At 44.3% G+C, this 19,600-nt stretch overlaps 2 pseudogenes; one reads left to right on the top strand and one right to left on the bottom strand.

Moving 5' to 3' along the window:
- LOC136319264 (large ribosomal subunit protein uL23-like) overlaps positions 1-15,513 on the top strand; it is a 51,314-nt pseudogene extending 35,801 nt beyond the window's left edge.
- LOC136321536 (U4 spliceosomal RNA) lies at positions 7,932-7,999 on the bottom strand (annotated as a pseudogene).
- Positions 15,514-19,600: the final 4,087 nt, after the last annotated feature.

Below are 19,600 nucleotides of genomic sequence, written 5' to 3'. Positions count from 1 at the left end.
GAGGTCACCAGCTTGAACGTGAGTTCACCTGGTTTGAGCAAAAGCTCACCAGCTTGGACCCAAGGTCACTGGCTCAAGCAAGGAGTTAGTTACTCAGTCTGCTGTAGCCCCATGGTCAAGGCACATATGAGAAAGCAATCAATGAACAACTAAGGTCTCACAATGAAAAACTGATAATTGATGCTTCTCATCTCTCTTTGTTCCTTTCTGTCTGTCTCTGTCTATCCCTCTCTCTGACTCTCTGTCCGTGTAAAAAAAAAAAAAAAAAAAAGTTAAAAAAATAAAAAAGGGCCCTGGCCGGTTTGCTCAGTGGTAGAGCGTCGGTCTGGCGTGTGGGAGTCCCGGGTTTGATTTCCGGCCAAAGCACACAGGAGAAGCGCCCATCTGCTTCTCCACCCCTCCCCCTCTCCTTCCTCTCTGTCTCTCTTCCCCTCCCGCAGCCGCAGCCAAGGCTCCATTGGAGCAAAGTTGTCCCGGGCGCTGAGAATGGCTCTGTGGCCTCTGCCTCAGGTGCTAGAATGGCTCTGGTTGCAGCAGAGCGACGCCCCGGATGGGCAGAGCATCGCTCCCTGGTGGGCATGCCGGGTGGATCCTGGTCGGGCGCATGCGGGAGTCTGTCTGACTGCTTCACCATTTCCAGCTTCAGAAAAATACAAAAAGAAAAAAAAAGAATAAAAAAAAACCATAAAAAATAAAAAAGGTGTCTGGGAGCAAGCATAGGAAGGAAGGGAAAGGTGAGGAAAGTTCATCTTAACTTTCTCCCACAGTTGGCACAGGAACCCCCATCTATAAAGTCCTCTTATTGCCTGGAGACCCTGATTTTTGGTTAAGATTCAGAGTTAGCCTGACCTGTGATGGCGCAGTGCATAAAGCGTAGATCTGGAATGCTGAGGTTGCTGGCTAGATACCTTGGGTTTTCCTGGTCAAGGCACATACAAATGCTTCTTGCTCCACCCCCGCCAAATCAATCACACACACAAAAAAGATTTAGAGTTAGATCCTAGAAACTTTAAGAATTAGATAATCTCTAAAAGCTTTCTGGGTTTTTTTGTTTTGTTTTGGTGAGAGAGACAGAGAGAGGGGACAGATAGGGACAGACAGACAGGACAGGAGAGAGATGAGAAGTATCAATTCTTTGTTGCGGTACCTTAGTTGTTCATTGATTGATTTCTCATATGTGCCTTGACCGGGGGACTACAGCAGAGAAAGTGACCCCTTGCTCAAGCCAGTGACTTTGGGTTCAAGCTGGTGAGCCTTATGCAAACCAGATGAGCCGGCGCTCAAGCTGGTGACCTCAGGGTTTCGAACCTGGGTCCTCTGCGCCCCATTCTGATACTCTATCCACTGAGCCACCACCTGGTCAGGCAAGAGCCTTTTGGTTTTAAATTTTTTTTAATTCTTTAAGATTTCACCAACATGTTTATTCACAAGGTTGATTTCTAAAGAGAACTAAGTATATTTATTAAAATCAGGACTGAGGACTCAAGACTTAGATAATGTGAGAATACTAAAAGTTAGATTTCTAGGACTTCCTATATCCTTCAGTAGATTTCTGTAAAAGTTACCCAAAACATTAACAACCTTTTGCTGCTAACTTTTGGCTCCTATTATGATACAACCATCATCAGTAAGACAAAAGAATATTAGCTAGGGAATTTAAGTGGTGCAATGTGTTTTGAAGAAAATTTATTCTTAATATGAGGGATAAAAGAAACAAGTATAGATGCCAGATTTAGCAAAAATAAAAATTCATTAAATTTGAATTTCAGATAAACAATTTTTTAGTATAAAGAGAGTGTCCCCCATTATTCAAGGTTTCACTTTCCTAAGTTTCAGTTGCCTGTGGGAAACTGAGGTCCAAAATAATGAAATGAAAAATTCCAGAAATAGACAATTCATAAGTTTTAAATTACCTGCCAGTCTGAGTAGTGCGATGAAATCTCGCACTATCCCACTCAGTCCCACGCAGAGCATGAATCATCCTTTCGTTTGGTATATCCATGCTATATATGCTACATGCCTGTTAGCCAGTTAATAGATCTCTAGTTATCAGATTTATTTTGAGAGAGAGACATTCACATAACTTCTACATCAGTATATTACTATAATTGTTCTATTTTATCATTAGTTGTTGTTCATCTCTTACTATGCTTAATTTATAAATTACACTTTATCATAGGCATATATGTTTAGGAAAAAGCATAGTATACATAGGATTTGGTACTATCTGTGGTCCCAGGCATCCACTGGGCATCTTGGAATGCCTACCCCATGAGTCGGGGGAGCTGTTTGCAATGTTTACGAAATACCTATATCAAAACTTACTTTAGCCTGACCAGGTGGTGGCGCAGTGGATAGAGCGTCGGACTGGGATGCAGAAGGACCCAGGTTCGAGACCCCGAGGTCGCCAGCTTAAGCGCGGGCTCATCTGGCTTGAGCAAAGAGCTCACCAGCTTGGACTCAAGGTCGCTGGCTCCAGCAGGGGGTTACTCAGTCTGCTGAAGGCCCGCAGTCAAGGCACATGTGAGAAAGCAATCAATGAACAACTAAGAAGTCGCAACGCGCAACGAGAAACCGATGATTGATGCTTCTCATCTCTCTCTGTTCCTGTCTGTCTGTATCTGTCTATCTATCTCTGCCTCTATAAAAAAAAACAAAAAAACAAACAAACAAAAAAAACTTACTTTAGCTGGCAACCTTAAATAGAAATAGCTCAATTTCTGTCTCATCTCATATACTGTTAGGAGAATTAAATCAGATATTAATAAAAGTACTTTTTGCCTTCTCCCTAGGTTAAGGAATATGATATTGATAGTTTTCAATACAAATGTTGACTGTCCATAATAAAGTTAAATCTCAATAACCCAGCATCTTTCTGGTGCATTTTCCCTGCTGTCCATGTCTTAGCCATAGAAATGAAAAGCAAAAGCAAACAAAACCACTTAATATTAGATGAAAAACAATTAGAAATCTATTAGAGGATACTGAAAAAATCATAAATTATTGTTTAGGTATATAATAGCTTCCATTAGCACAAAGAACTGGCTTTATACTGGGTTCACCAGCTTAAGCACCAGGTTTCTGGCTTGAGTGTAGGATCACTGACACGAGCCCAAGTTTGCTGGCTTGAGCAAGGGGTCACTGGCTTGGCTGGAGCCCCCTAGTCAAGGCACATATGAGAAGCAATCAATGAACAATTAAAGTGCTGCAACTATAGCCTGACCTGTGGTGGCGCAGTGGATCAAGCGTCGACCTGAAATGCTGAGGTCACTGGTTCAAAACCCTGGGCTCGCCTGGTCAAGGCACATATGGGAGTTGATGCTTCCTGCTCCTCCTCCCTTTTCTCTCTCTCTCTCTGTCCTTCTTCTCTAAAATGAATAAATAAAAATAAATAAAGTGCTGCAACTATAAGCTGGTGTTTCTCATCTCTCTACCTTCCTGTCTCTGTCTCTCTCTCACTAAAAACAAAAAAGTGAAAGTTCTTTGGAGACTGAAATACTAAGATATTATTGCACTGAGCCCCATACAATATAAGTAGAAAGGGAGGATTCTTAAACCACAGGTCATGCTAATCTTACAGGCAGACTTTCCTCAAAGGCATTTATTTCACTTTGTGTGTAGCTTAAGAAATCAATGAGTCATTTGCCCAGAAAAATGACATCAGCACTCTCCAGAGTAACCTCTTAAAACCCAACCTGGACATTAGGCAACCAGTCTCTACATCCTCTTAAGATAGTTAGGTCAATTTCAGTTCCTATTTTTTTTTCCCCTGAGGCCTGGCCCTCCTTGTTTTCCAAATGGCTTTATTAGCAATGTTGGGACCATAAGAAGAAATCTAAACAAGTCATGGAATACACTAACAGCTTCATATTCTCCTTCCTCTGGCTGTGATGCCTTCCTTGCCCTAAACATTTACTATTGTTTCTTCCAATCCACAAAATGCTCCTCCTTAATGCACCAGCCTAATAACATTAAATAAATTTGAAAATATATATAATATACATATATATCATACCATTTTGCACACAGAATTTTACATTTATAGTGTAAAATCTAACATGTAAATTTTGACTAATTTTGGTTACATGTATTTTTAATCCAATAGCTTTCAAACTGGTTTTTTTTTATTATTAAATTTCTTTTTAAATCCACTACCAACATCCCACCAGAGTGGTATAGTTGTTACAGTTGATGAACCTTCCTGGCACATCATTACCACCCAAAGTCCATAGTCTACACTAGGAGTTACTCCTGGTGGTGTACATTCTGTGGGTTTGGACAAGAGTTATAATGACTTATATCTACTATTATAGTATCACACAGTGTAGGTTCACTGCCCTAAAAATCCTTTATGCTCTACCTAGTCAGCCCTCCTGCTCTCTTCATTTATTTTTTTAAAAATTCATTTTAGAGAGCAGGGAAAGAGAGAGAGAGAGAGAGAGAGAGAGAGAGAGAGAAGTGGGGAAGAAACAGGAAGCACCAATTCCCATATGTGCCTTGACCAGGCAAGCCCAGGGTTTTGAACCAGCGACCTCATTGTTCCAGGTCGACGCTTTATCCACTGCGCCACCATAGGTCAGGTTCTTCATCCATTTTTAATGAAGTAATTTTTCATATCTTTTCCTAAAAATTAATGTATTAGTTTTAAAGAGGGAGGAAGGGGCAGAAAAGGAGACGGAAACATCAATCTGTTTCTGTATGTACCCTGACCAGGGATCAAACTGGCAACCTCTGCATATCCAGATGGCACTTTCACCAACCAAGCTATCCAGCCAGGGTCATTTTCAGATCTTAAACTTTCATGTATTTTCTTTCCTATAATTGTTTTTCTTATAAATATGCCTGGTTTGCTCCTTTTTCTTTCTCACTTTTCTTTTTACTACTTTCTCCTATTTTGCAAAAGAAAAGCTAATCTCTAACCAGTCTTAAATTTTTACTGTGGTGCAATAAGCACAACTGGAGAGTGCATAGCTCCAGAGGCAGAGTGCTATCCCAATAAATATGGTGCTGATGCTCAGTATTAAAGGGGGGGCGCCGTAGTTTATCCAGTGCTACTCAAAGTGTAAGCATCCGTGAACAGGCAACATCAGTATCTCCTGGGGGCTTGTTAGACAAGCAAACTATCAGCTCCACCCCAGATCTGCTGAGTCAGAATCTCTGCAGGATGGGACCAAGAAATCTATATTAATAAGCTTCCAAATGCCCTGGTTGGTTCGCTCAGCAGTAGAGTGTGGACCCAGCAAGTGGAAGTCCTGGGTTCAATTTCTGGTCAGGGCACGCAGGAGAAATGACCATCTGCTTCTCCACCCCTTTCCCTCCCCATTCTCTCTCTCTCTCTCTCTCTCTCCTCCCCTCCCACAGCCATGGCTCAAATGGTTCAAGCAATCTGGCTCTAGGTGCTGCAGATGGCTCCATGGCCTCACCGCAGGTGCTGAAATAGCTCGGTTGCTGAGCAACGGAGCAGCAGCCTCAGATAAGCAGAGCATCACCCTGTAGGGGGCTTGCCAGGTGGAGCCCATCAGAGTGCATGCAGGAGTCTGTCTCTGCCTCCCTGCCTCCCAATTTTCACTTAATTTTAAAAAAATTTTCCAAATGAATCTTTTTTTTTTTTTTGACAGAGACAGAGAGAGAGAGTCAGAGAGAGGGACAGACAGACAGGAAGGGAGAGAGATGAGAAGCATCAATTCTTTGTTGAGGCACCTTCGTTGTTCAGTGATTGCATTCTCATATGTGCCTTGACGGGGGGGTTAGGGGGGTGCTACTGCAGAGCGAGTGACCCTTTGCTCAAGCGAGCGACTTTGGGCTCAAGCCAGTGACCATGGACTCACATCTATGATCCCACGCTCAAGCTGGTGAACCCATGTTCAAGCCAGATGAGCCCGCTCTCATGCTGGCGACCTCGGGGTTTCGAACCTGGGTCCTCCACGTCCCAGTTCGACACTCTGTCCACTGTGCCACCACCTGGTCAGGCCCAAACGACTCTTTTTTATGTTTATTTGTTTTTTGGATTTTTCTGAAGCTGGAAAGGGGGAGGCAGTCAGACAGACTCCCGCATGCGCCCGACTGGGATCCACCCGGCATGCCCACCAGGGGGCGATGCTCTGCCCATCCGGGGCATCGCTCTGTCGCAACCAGCCATTCTAGCACCTGGGGCAGAGGCCAAGGAGCCATCCCCAGTGCCCGGGCCATCTTTTGCTCCAATGGAGCCTCGGCTGCGGGAGGAGAAGAGAGACAGAGAGGAAGGAGAGGGGGGAGGGGTGGAGAAGCAGATGGGCGCTTCTCCTGTGTGCCCTGGCTGGGAATCGAACCCGGGACTTCCACACGCCAGGCCGATGCTCTACCACTGAGCCAACTGGCCAGGGCCCAAACGACTCTTAATTGTTCTAAACTCTTAAAGTTTTAAAAGTATCAACTAAAGAAACACTAAGCAAAGTTCCATAGCGTCTATATATTTTAGAAATAAGTAAGATGGTTGGCACAGAAACATATATTAACTTTATTTGAAATGTTTTAAAAATTAGACATTTTCTGAGAGAAAGCAAGTCTGATTCAAGCTTACTACCTTGCCCATGAGCAATGGCTTTGTCATTTCATTTATATATATTTTTTTTCAAATTGAGTAAGCTGTATATGTAGTCAGAGGTTTTTACACACACACAGTCTATAAGAGCTTTGTGTGTGGTTGTGCTGTTTAAGGGCCATGTGAAGGCTGAAACCTAGTTGTGCAGTTTCATCAGGTAAGTAGGGACTGAAATACAGCCCACACACAATCCATCTGACAGGCCTGCCCCTCAGCCAGGACAGGGAGCACCTTCTTCTTTGCACAAGGGTACTGAGGGGAAGCAGGGTTTGCCATCCCAAAGTATGACCTTTGTGGGGGTTATTTTAAGCTGGTTCTTTTTAAGAAACAAAAGACTCAGAAAAAAATCTTTGACCTTTCCCTCTTAACTTCCTACAAGAATTTAGATAACATCTCTTCCTTTCTCTGTGGTTCCTTGTTTCAGCAGTTTCTTTTTGTTTGTTTTAATTATATTTATTGATTTTAGTGAGAGAGGAAGGAAAAAAGAGAGAGAGAGAGTCAGGATGTTCCTGTATGTGCCCAGACAGGGGATCAAATGGCAACCTCTGGACTTCTGGGCGATGCTCCAACCAACGGAGCGATCTGGCCAGGGCCTTCTTTTGGCCTTATACCTCCATCGTGCCCCTATCCTGAGCTTTTCTTTTATCTTCTTTCTTATTTTTGCCTAAATGTTCTCAAACTTATTCTCTGCTCTTGAGGGTTTTGCCATTTCATTTCTGGAACCATGACAACACTTTTACACCTAACTAAATACACCAATCCACACCTCACTTGCCTAACCTCAGCCAGAGCTATGACAAGTCTCTTTTCCAACCACCACAAACCCACAGTATGAGGAAGGATGCCTCAAAGATATGCACCGCCACCTGGTGGTGCATTGCTAAAGAGAACCGGCAACCCCAGGATGTTATCGGCAACAGCAGCAGGATCCAAGGTGGATTCACTGGACATGCGCAGAACCTAGTGTTAGCTTCCCCTTCTTTGGTAATAGTGTTTCCCTCTTTTTTTCTTTCTTTTTTTTTCCTTTCTTTTTTCTTTCTTTCTTTCTTTCTTTCTTTCTTTCTTTCTTTCTTTCTTTTTCTTCCTTCCTTCCTTCCTTCCTTCCTTTTTTTTTCTTTTCATTCATTCTTTCTTTATTAACTTCCTTTTTAGCTCTCGTTTTTACAAGACAGACAGACAGGAAGGGAGAGAGATGAGAGGCATCAACTCGTAGTTGCATCACTTTAGTTGTTCATTGATTGCTTCTCATACCTGCCTTGACCCGGGGTGAGGGGTGGAGGGGCTCCAACCCAGCCAGTGACCCATTGCTCAAGCCAATGACCTTGGGTTTCAAGCCAGCAACCATGGGATCATTTCAATTAGCAATAATCGCGCCTCAGATAAACCTCATTGGCTATGATACTGCCACTGTGCAAAGCTCCATGGGATCATTTCAGTGATCCCACATTCAAGCCAGCAGCCCCACGCTCAAGCCAACAACCTTGGGGTTTTGAACCTGGGACCTCAGCATCCCAGGTTGACGCTCTATACCCTGTGCCACCACCAGTCAAGTGGTAATAGCATTTTCTCTGGCTAAAAATATCTTTCCCCTTTCTGATCTTCCAAGTTGGAATATCTCACTTCTCTGAAAGTACTACAGTGGTTTGACTTGTGGCACAGTAGATAAAGTGTTGAACTGGAATGCTGAGGTCACTAGTTCAAAACCCTGGGCTTGCCCAGTCAAGGCACATAAGGCAAGCAAGCAATGAAAAGTTAAAGTGAAGCAATTATGAGTTGATATTTCTTGCTCCCCCTTCCTTTCTCTGTAAAATCAAGAAATAAAATCTTTAAAAAAAATAAAATTACTACAGTGTGGGCTCAGCATTTCATTTGTATCTCCAACGGAGCTTCTCATTGCCTATCCCAAACTATTCCTCAAAAACTCAGCTCAAGTATATACCATCAGAATATTTCAATCATCTGCTGATCTCCTGGGTCACTGCCCCTCACTCCCTGGAAATTTTAAAACCTGATTTATTCTCCTAGTTATATCACTCCTACTGCTATCATTCTTGGTGACTTCCTTATCCATGGAAGCAATTTGTCCCATACACTGGCCTCTCGGTTTCTTGTCCACTCATTTCCAACCATCTTATTTTCCAATTCACCTCAATAACTTATTCCCATGGCAACATCCTCACTCTGGTCATTAAAAATAATTGCATTCCTTCTAAAACCTCTATTTCTTGCATCTCACACTGATCATCATCTCCTGTTGGGCAGATAAAATATATTATGCTCACTTTGTTAAAGATGGCACTGCCCACATGGAAGCCCGTTGCCCAGGTGATTGCTTGGGATGGGCGTGATTGTATTAATGTGTGTTGGGGGAGGGCTTTCGTGCCAAAAGTTTTTAAAGGGAAGAGAGATCACGTTGTTCCAGGAGAAGAGGGATTACATTCTAGGAGGAGCCCATGCTGTAGGAGAGCAGAGTAAGGCCACATGGAAGAGAGGGGAGGCAGCCAAGATGGAGGAATGCTGAAGAAGCCAGTTTGTGCAGAGAAAAGGAAATGAGGAACAGAGGTGAATAAGGCTGGTGAGCTAGAAACCTTTGATTCTAGGAAACTCAGATAAGTGAGCACTGAGTGAGTGGGTTTTGGAGCCCAGTGTGTGTTTTTACTTGCCTGCCGGGTGCAAGCTAGGATTAAAGGTAATGGCCCACCAGTTCATGGCTCCATTGTTTCATTACCATCTGTCCGAATCCAATGCGAACCTGCATAGGCTGGGTGGCTGTGATGGTGGCTGTGGCTACTGGCTTTACACCTCCTTTCCAACAGTTTGATAGAAGTAGGCTCTCTAAGTTATTAGCCACATAAATTTTTCACTGCCTATCACCCTTCTTCAGTTTTTTTTTTTTTTACTTTTTTTTAATTATTCATTTTAGAGAGGAGAGGGAGAGACAGAGAGAGAGAAGGGGGAGGAGCTGGAAGCATCAATTCCCATATGTGCCTTGACTAGGCAAGCCCAGGGTTTCGAACCGGCAACCTCAGCATTTCCAGGTCCACGCTTTATCCACTGCACCACCACAGGTCAGGCCCTTCTTCAGTTTTTAATTTCCATATCATTCAACTTAAATTCTTTGATCCATCACTCTAAACACTCATTTGCATAAACTTGCAATTAATTCCCTGGCACTTCTTTCCCTCTTGTTGCATTCCTTGGTAAAACCCAAACCTTGGCTAGATCCAATTCTACTTACTCTGCCTGCCCTTGAAAGGCAGAAACCATGGGCCAAACCAAAAACATAAGGCTAGTGTGTTCCAAAAGGAAACTTCATTTTAAAAACTCCTGGGTGCAGATGGGCTGAGACAAGCAAATGGTGTCAGCCCCTAAGGAGGGATGGGGCAGGGGATACAGATTTGTCATCAAAGGGCCTTGGGCAAAGGCTGCTGCAAGATAACTTCTTCTATTTGTGGTTGGGAGTGGCACCACAGTTCCTCAAAATTATCTGCACCCTAACCCAATCGTCCCTTATCAGCATCCAGCTACAAGGGAGGTCTGAGCTGGATTACTGAGCAGGCAAGTCCTTCTTCCTCCTTCAGACCTTCATCGTTCTTAAGAAAAATGGTGGCGCCTGACCGGGTGGTAGCGGAGTGAATGGAGCAAAGGACTGGGATGCAGAGGACTCAGGTTCGAGACGCCGAGGTCGCCGGCTTAAGTGTAGGCTCATCTGATTTGGGTGAGGCTCACCAGGTTGAGCTCAGGGTCGCTGGCTCGAGCAAGGGGTCACTCAGTCTGCTGTAGCCCCCCCCTCCCCCCGTCAAGGCACATATGAGAGAGCAATCAAAGAACAACTAAGGTGCCTGTTGGGCAGATAAAATGTATTATGCTCACTTTGTTAAAAATGGCGCTGCCCACGTGAGGCCGTCGCCCAGGTGATATTAATGTGTGTTGGGGATCATTGTAGCCTGGGGCTTGGTTTTGGGATTAAGCCTTTCCCACCCTTTTTGATGTGGGGCGGTACAATCCAATCATGCCTCAGAGAAGTGACTTTGTATTAGAGACTTCCCTACTTTGTATATTGGATTAAAGGTTGTGAAGCTACAGTATAAAATAGGGGCAGAACGGGAGCTTGCTCTCTTGGTTCCTGGGATGATTAGCATGAGAGAGCAGAGGGAGCAGAGCAGAGAGCAGAAAGAGGCCATGTGGCCAAAAGAAGCAGCCAAGATGGCAGAGTATTGAGTGAGAGGCCAGTTTGTGCAGTTTGACGCTGGAGAAGGAAGGAGATGGGGAACAGAGGTGAATAAGTCTGGTGAGCTAGAAACCTTTGATTCTAGGAAACTCGGATAAGTCAGTAGCTTTGTGAGCACTGAATGTGAGTGGGTTTTGGAGCCCACTGTGTTTTTGCTTGCCTGCCGAGTGCAAGCTAGAATTAAAGACTATAGCCCATCAGCTTTTGGCTCCGTTGTTTCTTTACCAACTGTCCGAATCCAATGCGAACCTGCATGGGCCGGGCGGCTGCTGTGATGGTGGCCCTGGCCGTGGCTTCTGGCTTTACAGCCAGGCTGCTGTGATGGCAGCCCTGGCCACTGGCTTTACAGTGCCACAATAAAGAATTGATGCTTCTCATCTCTTTTCCTTCCTGTCTGTTCCTCTCTCTGACTCTCTCTGTCTCTGTCACAAAATAAATAAATAAATAAATATTAAAAAGAAAAAGAATTAAAAAAAAAAGATGGTGGCTGAGTAGCCATTTTATCTGTCAGCCCTCACTAACTGTATAACTAAATAAACAGCTGGTGAAAAATCCACAAATGTGTTAACTGGTCTCACATTCAATTTAGATAATAATCTCAAGTGGGCTCCCAGAACTGCTCCCTTTTTCTAAATCAATTTACTCCCTATTCTCCAAGAAAACAATTTCACACCTTTTCCTTTCCTCAAATTTCCACGGTCTTCTTTTCCTTTTTCACCTGTAGGTCAAATAAGTTTGTAAATATGATGTATATATTTGCTCACTTATAGTTTGCATTGGGTATGGGAGACAGGCTGTAAGATGGCAAAGTCCTTATAGCCTAAGGCTTAGTCTTAAGCATTAATCATCAGTTTTTCATTGCGACACCTTAGTTGCTCATTAATTGCTTTCTCAATATGTGCCTTGACCGTGGACCTTCAGCAGATCAAGTAATCCCTTGCTCAAGCCAGCGACCTTGGATCCAAGCTGGTGAACTTTGCTCAAACCAGATGAGCCCGCACTCAAGCTGGCGACCTCGGGGTCTTGAACCTGGGTCTTTCACATTCCAGTCTGATGCTCTATCCACTGCGCCACTGCCCGGTCAGGCACTTTTTCTTTTTTTAACTGGTTTTTTTATATATATAATTTTTCTTTAAGATTTCATTTATTCATTTTAGAAAAGAGAGAGCCCTGGCCGGTTGGCTCAGTGGTAGAGCGTCAGCCTGGCGTGCGGAAGTCCCGGGTTCGATTCCCGGCCAGGGCACGCAGGAGAAGTGCCCATCTGCTTCTCCACCCCTCCCCCTCTCCTTCCTCTCTGTCTCTCTCTTCCCCTCCCGCAGCCGAAGCTCTGTTGGAGCAAAAGATGGCCCGGGCACTGGGGATGGCTCCTTGGCCTCTGCCCCAGGCACTAGAGTGGCTGGTTGCGACAGAGCAACGCCCCGGAGGGGCAGAGCATCACCCCCTGGTGGGCGTGCCAGGTAGATCCTGGTCGGGCGCATGCGGGAGTCTGTCTGACTGCCTCCCCGTTTCCAGCTTCAGAAAAATACAAAGGAGAGAGAGAGAGAGAGAGAGAGAGAGAGAGAAGGGGGGAGGAGCAGGAAACATCAACTCCCATATGTGCCTTGACCAGGGCAGCCAGGGCCTCGAACTGGTGTCCTCAGCATTCCAGGTCAGTCGCTTTATCCACTGCACCACCACAGGTCAGGCTCCCACCCATTTAATACTAAGATCTTTTCAACATCGTTCTAATACTAAGATCTTCTCAAAACTAAGCTTTTCTCCACATCCTTGACTGTTGCATGATAGGGGGTGGTGTACTCTTAGAGGAATCCCATTTATGCCTCACATAAGTGGCTTTGTATCAGAGACTTCCTTATTTGTATATTGGCTTAAAGACTTTAATTTCTATACTATAAAATAAAGGACCCAGGTTTGAAACCCCAAGGTCACCAGCTTCAGCCCAAGCTGGCTGGCTTGAGCAAGGGGTCACTCGCTCTGCTGTAGCCCCCTGGTCAAGGTACATATGAGAAAGCAATCAATGAACAACTAAGATGCTGCAATGAAGACTTGATGTTTTTCATCTCTCTCTGCCTTCCTGTCTGTCTGTCCCTATCTGTCCCCCTCTCTCTCTGTTTCTATCCTAAAAAAATAAATAAATAAAAATAAGCCTGACCAGGCAGTAGCACAGTGGATAGAGTGTCAGACTGGGATGCAGAGGACCCAGGTTCAAGACCCTGAGGTCGCCAGCTTGAGCGCAGACTCATCTGGTTTGAGCAAAGCTCACCAGCTTGGACCCAAGGTCTCTGGCTCAACCAAGGGGTTACTTGGTCTGCTGAAGACCCCAGGTCAAGGCACATATGAGAAAGCAATTAATGAACAACTAAGGTGTCACAACAAAAAACTAATGATTGATGCTTCTCATTTCTCTCCGTTCCTGTCTGTCTGTCCCTATCTATCCATCTCTCTGACTCTGTCTCTGTAAAAAAAATAAATAAATAAAAATAAAGTAAATTTTTGTCCTAAAGATATCTCCCTTATATCATCAAAATTTTTCTGCCCTGGCCGGTTGGCTCAGCGGTAGAGCGTCGGCCTAGCGTGCGGAGGACCCGGGTTCGATTCCCGGCCAGGGCACACAGGAGAAGCACCCATTTGCTTCTCCACCCCTCCGCCGCGCTTTCCTCTCTGTCTCTCTCTTCCCCTCCTGCAGCCAAGGCTCCATTGGAGCAAAGATGGCCCAGGCGCTGGGGATGGCTCTGTGGCCTCTGCCTCAAGCGCTAGAGTGGCTCTGGTCGCAACATGGCGACACCCAGGATGGGCAGAGCATCGCCCCCTGGTGGGCAGAGCGTCGCCCCTGGTGGGCGTGCCGGGTGGATCCCGGTCGGGCGCATGCGGGAGTCTGTCTGACTGTCTCTCCCTGTTTCCAGCTTCAGAAAAGTGAAAAAAAAAAAAAATTTTTTTTTCTACCAGCCTGACTGGGCAGTGGCGCAGTGGATAGAGCGTTGGACTGGGATGTGGAAGACCCAGGTTCGAGACCCCGAGGTCACCAGCTTGAGCGTGGGCTCATCTGGCTTGAGCAAAAGCACACCAGCGTGAACCCAGGGTCGCTGGCTCCAGCAAGGGGTTACTCAGTCTGCTGAAGGCTGGCGGTCAAGGCACATATGAGAAAGCAATCAATGAACAACTAAGGTGTTGCAACGCGCAATGAAAAACTAATGATTGATGCTTCTCATCTCTCTCCATTCCTGTCTGTCCCTGTCTATCCCTCTCTCTGACTCATTCTCTGTCTCTGTAAAAAATAAATAAAATAAAATAAAAAAACTTTCTTAAAATTTTTCTACCAGATCCATACCATATGTCTTAACAAGAATTCCTCTTAGACAAAAATAAAATCCAGAGAAGTGTATAGTTCTGGCATGGTAATAATCTAAAAGAGAATCTTAGAACACCTATAAGATTCTATTTCTTGGCCCTGACTGGCTGGCTCCGTGAATAAAGCATCCTCCCAGAGCACTGTAGTTGTGGGCTCAATCCCTGGTCAAGGCACATACAAAGAAGCAACCAATGAGTGCACAATTAAGTGGAACAATGAGTTGATGCTTCTCTCCCTCTCTTCTTTCCCACCCTCTCTCTCTCCCTCTCTCTCAATCAATGGAAAAATTTTAAAAGATTCTATTGCTTTTTTTTTTTTGTATTTTTCTGAAGCAGGAAACGGGGAGAGACAGCCAGACAGACTCCCGCATGCGCCCCACCGGGATCCACCCGGCACGCTCACCAGGGAGTGATGCTCTGCCCCTCTGGGGCATCGCTCTGCCTCGACCGGAACCACTCTAGCACCTGGGGCAGAGGCCAAGGAACCATCCCCAGCGCCCAGGCCATCTTTGCTCCAATGGAGTCTTGGCTGCGGGAGGGGAAGAGAGAGACAGAGAGGAAGGGGGGGGGGTGGAGAAGCAAATGGGCGCTTCTCCTATGTGCCCTGGCCGGGAATCGAACCCGGGACTTCCACACGCCAGGCCGATGCTCCACTGCTGAGCCAACCGGCCAGGGCCTCTATTTCTTAAGTAGAGTGAAAGGTATTAGTGTGTTTCTTTGACTAATTGATTGACTGTTAAAGAGAGAGGAAGGGAGATATATAGAGAAATATCTATTGATATTTGTTTTTTCACTTACTTATGCATTCATTGGTTGAGTCTTGTATGTGCCCTGAGGATCGAATCTGCAACCTTGGCGTGTGGGGAGGACACTCTAACCACACTGACCTACCCAGCCAGGGCTCAAGGCGTTCATTTCAAGAATTCTTGCCTTTTTATGAAAATAGTGCTGAAAACAAAGACGGAAACCCCATGCCTTTCCCAAAGTTGAAGCCAAAGCTAAGGCTTTGAAAGTCAAGAAAGCAGTGGTGATAGGCATCTGGACACTGCAGTTCTGAAGGCAGCCCAAAAACCCTCGAAAGAACTTCCCCATGAGAACCAAGTTTGACTACTGTGTCATCAAATCCCCCCTGACCACCAAGTCAGCCATGAAAAAGACAAAAGCCAACACACTTGTGTTTGTTGTGGATGTCTAGACCAACAAGCACCACATCAAACAGGCTGTGAAGAAGCTCTATGACACTGATGTGGCCAACATCAACACCCCAATCAGGCCTGATGGAGAGAAGGCATATGTTCAACTGGCTGCTGACTATGATGTTTTAGATGTTGTCAACAAAACTGAGATCTTCTAAACTGAGTCCAGCTGGCTGATTCTAAATGTAAATTTTTCACCATAAAAAATTCTTATAGACCCTGCCGGTTGGCTCAGTGATAGAGCATTGGCCCAGCATGTGGATGTCCCGGATTCAATCTTGGCCAGGGCACACAGGAGAAGCAACCATCTGCTTCTCCACTCCTCTCCTCCTTGCTTCTCTCTCTCTCTCTCTCTTCTCCTCCCCTCCTGCAGCCAGGGATCAATTGGAGCGAGCTGGCTCCAGGTGCTAAAGATGGCTCCACAGCCTCCACCTCAGGCACTAAAAAAATGGCTCTGGTTGCAACTAAGCAATGGCCCTAGATGGGCAGAGCATCACCCCCTAGTGGGCTTGCCAGGTGGATTCTGGTCAGAGCGCATGTGGGAGTCTGTCTCTGCCTCCCCTCCTCTCACTAAAAAAAATTCTTATCACACACACACACACTCACACACACTCCTTAATAAAAATGAAAGAAATAATTCTTCTATTGATCTTAAGTCCCTCTAAAGATGAGCACCCTATATCTGTATGCTCTTTAAAGTAAAATTCCTCCAATTCCTTAAACCATTCTCTATTAAACTTTCTCCAGTTAAGCTTTGTGCTACTTGGTTTATTTGAACCACTCTTGTCAAGGTCATCAACATACTTCATCTTTCCAAATCCAATGATTAATTTTCTATTATTTTTTACTCAACCACTCAAAAACATATGATAAAACTGATCACTCTCACCTGACCAGGTGGTGGCACAGTGGATAGAATATTAAACTAATGTGCAGAAGACCCAGGTTCAAAACCCCGAGGTCACTGGCTTGAGCTTGGGCTCATCCAGCTTGAGCACAGGGTCCCTGGCTTGAGCATGGGATCCTAGACATGACCCATGGTCACTGGCTTGAGCCCAAAGATCGCTGGTTTGAGCAAGGGGTCACTTGCTCTGCTGTAGCCCCCCAGTCAAGGTACATATGAGAAAGCAGTCAATGAACAACTAAGGTGCTAGATATGACCCCATGCTCAAGCCGGATGAGCCCATGCTCAATCCAGTGACCTCAGGGTTTTGAACCTGGGTCTTCAGCATCTCAGGATGAGGAGGCCACGGTGCCATCCTCAGCACCCGAGTAAACTTGCTTCAGTGGAGCCATGGCTGTGGGAGGGAAAGAGAGAGATAAAAAGAAGGGAGACAGGGAAGGGTGGAGAAGCAGCCTTCTGCTTCTCCTGTGTGCCCTAACTGGGAATTGAAGCTGGGACATTCATACACTGGGCCAACATTCTACCACTGAGCCAACCAGCCAGGGCCTGTCTTTTCACTTTGTTAATGGTGTCCTTTGAAATACAAGTTCTTAATCTTCAAAAATTTTTTTTAAGTTTTAATCTTAAATTGAATATATCTATTTTTTTATTTATTGTTTATATTTTTGGTACCATATCTAAGAAACTGCTGTGCAACCCAGGATCACAAAGATTTACACCTATGTTTTCTCCTAAGTTTTACAGTTTTAGCACTTTCATTTAGGCCTTTGATCACTTTGAATTAACTTTAAAATTTTGGGGTGTTTTTTGTTGTTGTTTTTTAGACTTTATTTATTCATTTTTAAAGAGAGCTAAAGAGAGAGAGAGAAGGGAGGAGCAGAAAGCATCAACTCCCATATGTGCCTTGACCAGACAAGCCCAGGGATTTGAACCAGCAACCCTAGCATTCCAGGTTGATTGACACTTTATGCACTGAACCACCACAGGTCAGGCAGGGGTTTTGTTGTGGGTTTTTTAAGTTATTTTTTGTATATGGTGTGAGATAAGGATCAAACTTCATTTTTTTGTATATGGCTATCCAGTTTTCTCTGTATCATTTACTGAAAAGCTTCTTTTGGATTGTGTTGGCATTCTTGTTGAAAATCAGTTGAACATGGACATGTGGGGTCTACTGCAGGACTCTCAGTTCTATTCCACTCACCTAGGTCTAACCTTGTCAACATACGGTTTGTAAATACTTCCTTTGTAACCTGTCATTTCATCATCTCCCAGGTCTTTTTTTTTTTTTTTTTAATAATTTATTTATTTTTTAATTTTTTTTTTATTATTTATTCATTTTTTAGAGAGGAGAGAGAGAGAGTCAGAGAGAGAGAGAGAGAGACAGGGGGAAGGAGCTGGAAGCATCAACTCCCATATGTGCCTTGACCAGGTAAGCCCAGGGTTTCGAACCGGCGACCTCAGCATTTCTAGGTCGAGGCTTTATCCACTGCGCCACCACAGGTCAGGCTCTCCCAGGTCTTTTGTCAAGTAAAAGCTTTCAATTTTGGTGAGGCCCAATTTGTCTGTTTTTCTTTTTATGGTTTCTGCCTGTTTTTGTAAATAAAGTTTCATTGTAACACAACCATGCCCATTTGTTTACATCAGGGGTCGGGAATCTTTTTGCCTGAGAGCCATTAATGCCACATATTTTAAAATGTAATTCCATGAGAGCCATACACGACCCGTGTACGTTATGCATTATCTAATAAAAATTTGGTGTTGTACCGGAGGACAGCTGTGATTGGCTCCAGCCACCTGCAACCATGAACATGAGTGGTAGGAAATGAATGGATTGTAATATATGAGAATGTTTTATATTTTTAATGTTATTATTATTTTTATTAAAGATTTGTCTGTGAGCCAGATGCAGCCATCAAAAGAGCCACATCTGGCCTGACCAGGCAGTGGCACAGTGGATAGAGCATCAAACTGGGATGCAGAGGACCCAGGTTCGAGACCCCGAGGTCACCAGCTTGAGCATGGGCTCATCTGGCTTGAGCAAAAAGCTCACCAGCTTGGATTCAAGGTCGCTGGCATGAGCAAGCGGTTACTCAGTCTGCTGAAGGCCCACAGACAAGGCACATGTGAGAAAGCAATCAATGAACAACTAAGGAGTCGCAACGAAAAACTAATGACTGATGCTTCTCATCTCTCTTCGTTCTTGTCTGTCTGTCCCTATCTATCCCTCTCTCTGACTCTCTCTCTGTCTCTGTAAAAAAGAAAAAGAAAAAAGAGCCACATCTGGTTCGCGAGCCATAGGTTCCCGACCCCTGGTTTACATAATGTCTGTGGCTACCTTAAATTATTACAGGGGAGTTGATTAGTTGTAGCAGAGACTATATGGTACACAAAGGCTAAAATACTAACTATTTGGATTTTTACAGAAGAGTTTGTTGACTACTTATTTACTCTAATCCAGTGAGCCTTTATATTAGGGGGCTTTATACACACTGTTCCCTCTGTTTGAAATGCTCTTTCCTCAGATCTTCTCATGGCTCAGTTCTTATTATCATTCTGGTTCCTGCTCACAGTCTCCTTAGAGAGGCCTTCTCTGATCTCATTAGTTAGAATATTCAACCCTTCCCCAAACTCTACCAATTATGTGCTTACCTTGCTTTAGTTTTCCTCATAGAATTTATTACTTCTTTCATTAGACTATAAGCTTTATGAGGGTACTCCTTGGTGCCTATAGAGGCTGTCTTATAATAGCACTTAAATATTTGAATGAATAAATGTGTCATAGAGAACTACCACATCTTTCCATATAAAATAATTGTATTTATTACCCATAAGTTATTGTATTAGAGGAACAATACTTGAATAAAAGAACAATATGTCTGATTCTTAGCATGATCTGTATAAGTGATATTTATGTGTCATTTACCTCCATGGTATTCCCTAACATATCAAACTGTGGAGTTACATAGGGCTAGAGAGCAAGAATGATTGAAAGTATTTAGATTTGTTTTCTAATTCTGTATTCCTTTCTGATTTCTTCTTAAACCTTAACTGAAATCCAATTGGCAGATACTAACATTGGTTATCTTTTTCACATTATAATCAACTTCTCCTGATCCCGTGAGTTCTGAACTTCTTGATCTGTCTACTAGAGAAACAATGTAGAACAGAAAAAAAGAAAGAGAGGTTTGGCATAAAAACATTAGTCATAGGTCAGCTCTAGCACTCACTAGTTATGTGACCTTAATAACATCACAAGATCTTGGCCTGACCTGTGGTGGCGCAGTGGATAAAGCGTCGACCTGGAACACTGAGGTCGCCAGTTCGAAACCCTGGGCTTGCCC

This window comes from Saccopteryx bilineata, chromosome 1 (assembly GCF_036850765.1).
Source record: "Saccopteryx bilineata isolate mSacBil1 chromosome 1, mSacBil1_pri_phased_curated, whole genome shotgun sequence".
Classification (NCBI taxonomy): domain Eukaryota; kingdom Metazoa; phylum Chordata; class Mammalia; order Chiroptera; family Emballonuridae; genus Saccopteryx; species Saccopteryx bilineata.
Note: the sequence above shows the minus strand (reverse complement) of the source record. Positions and strands in the feature narration are given on the sequence as shown.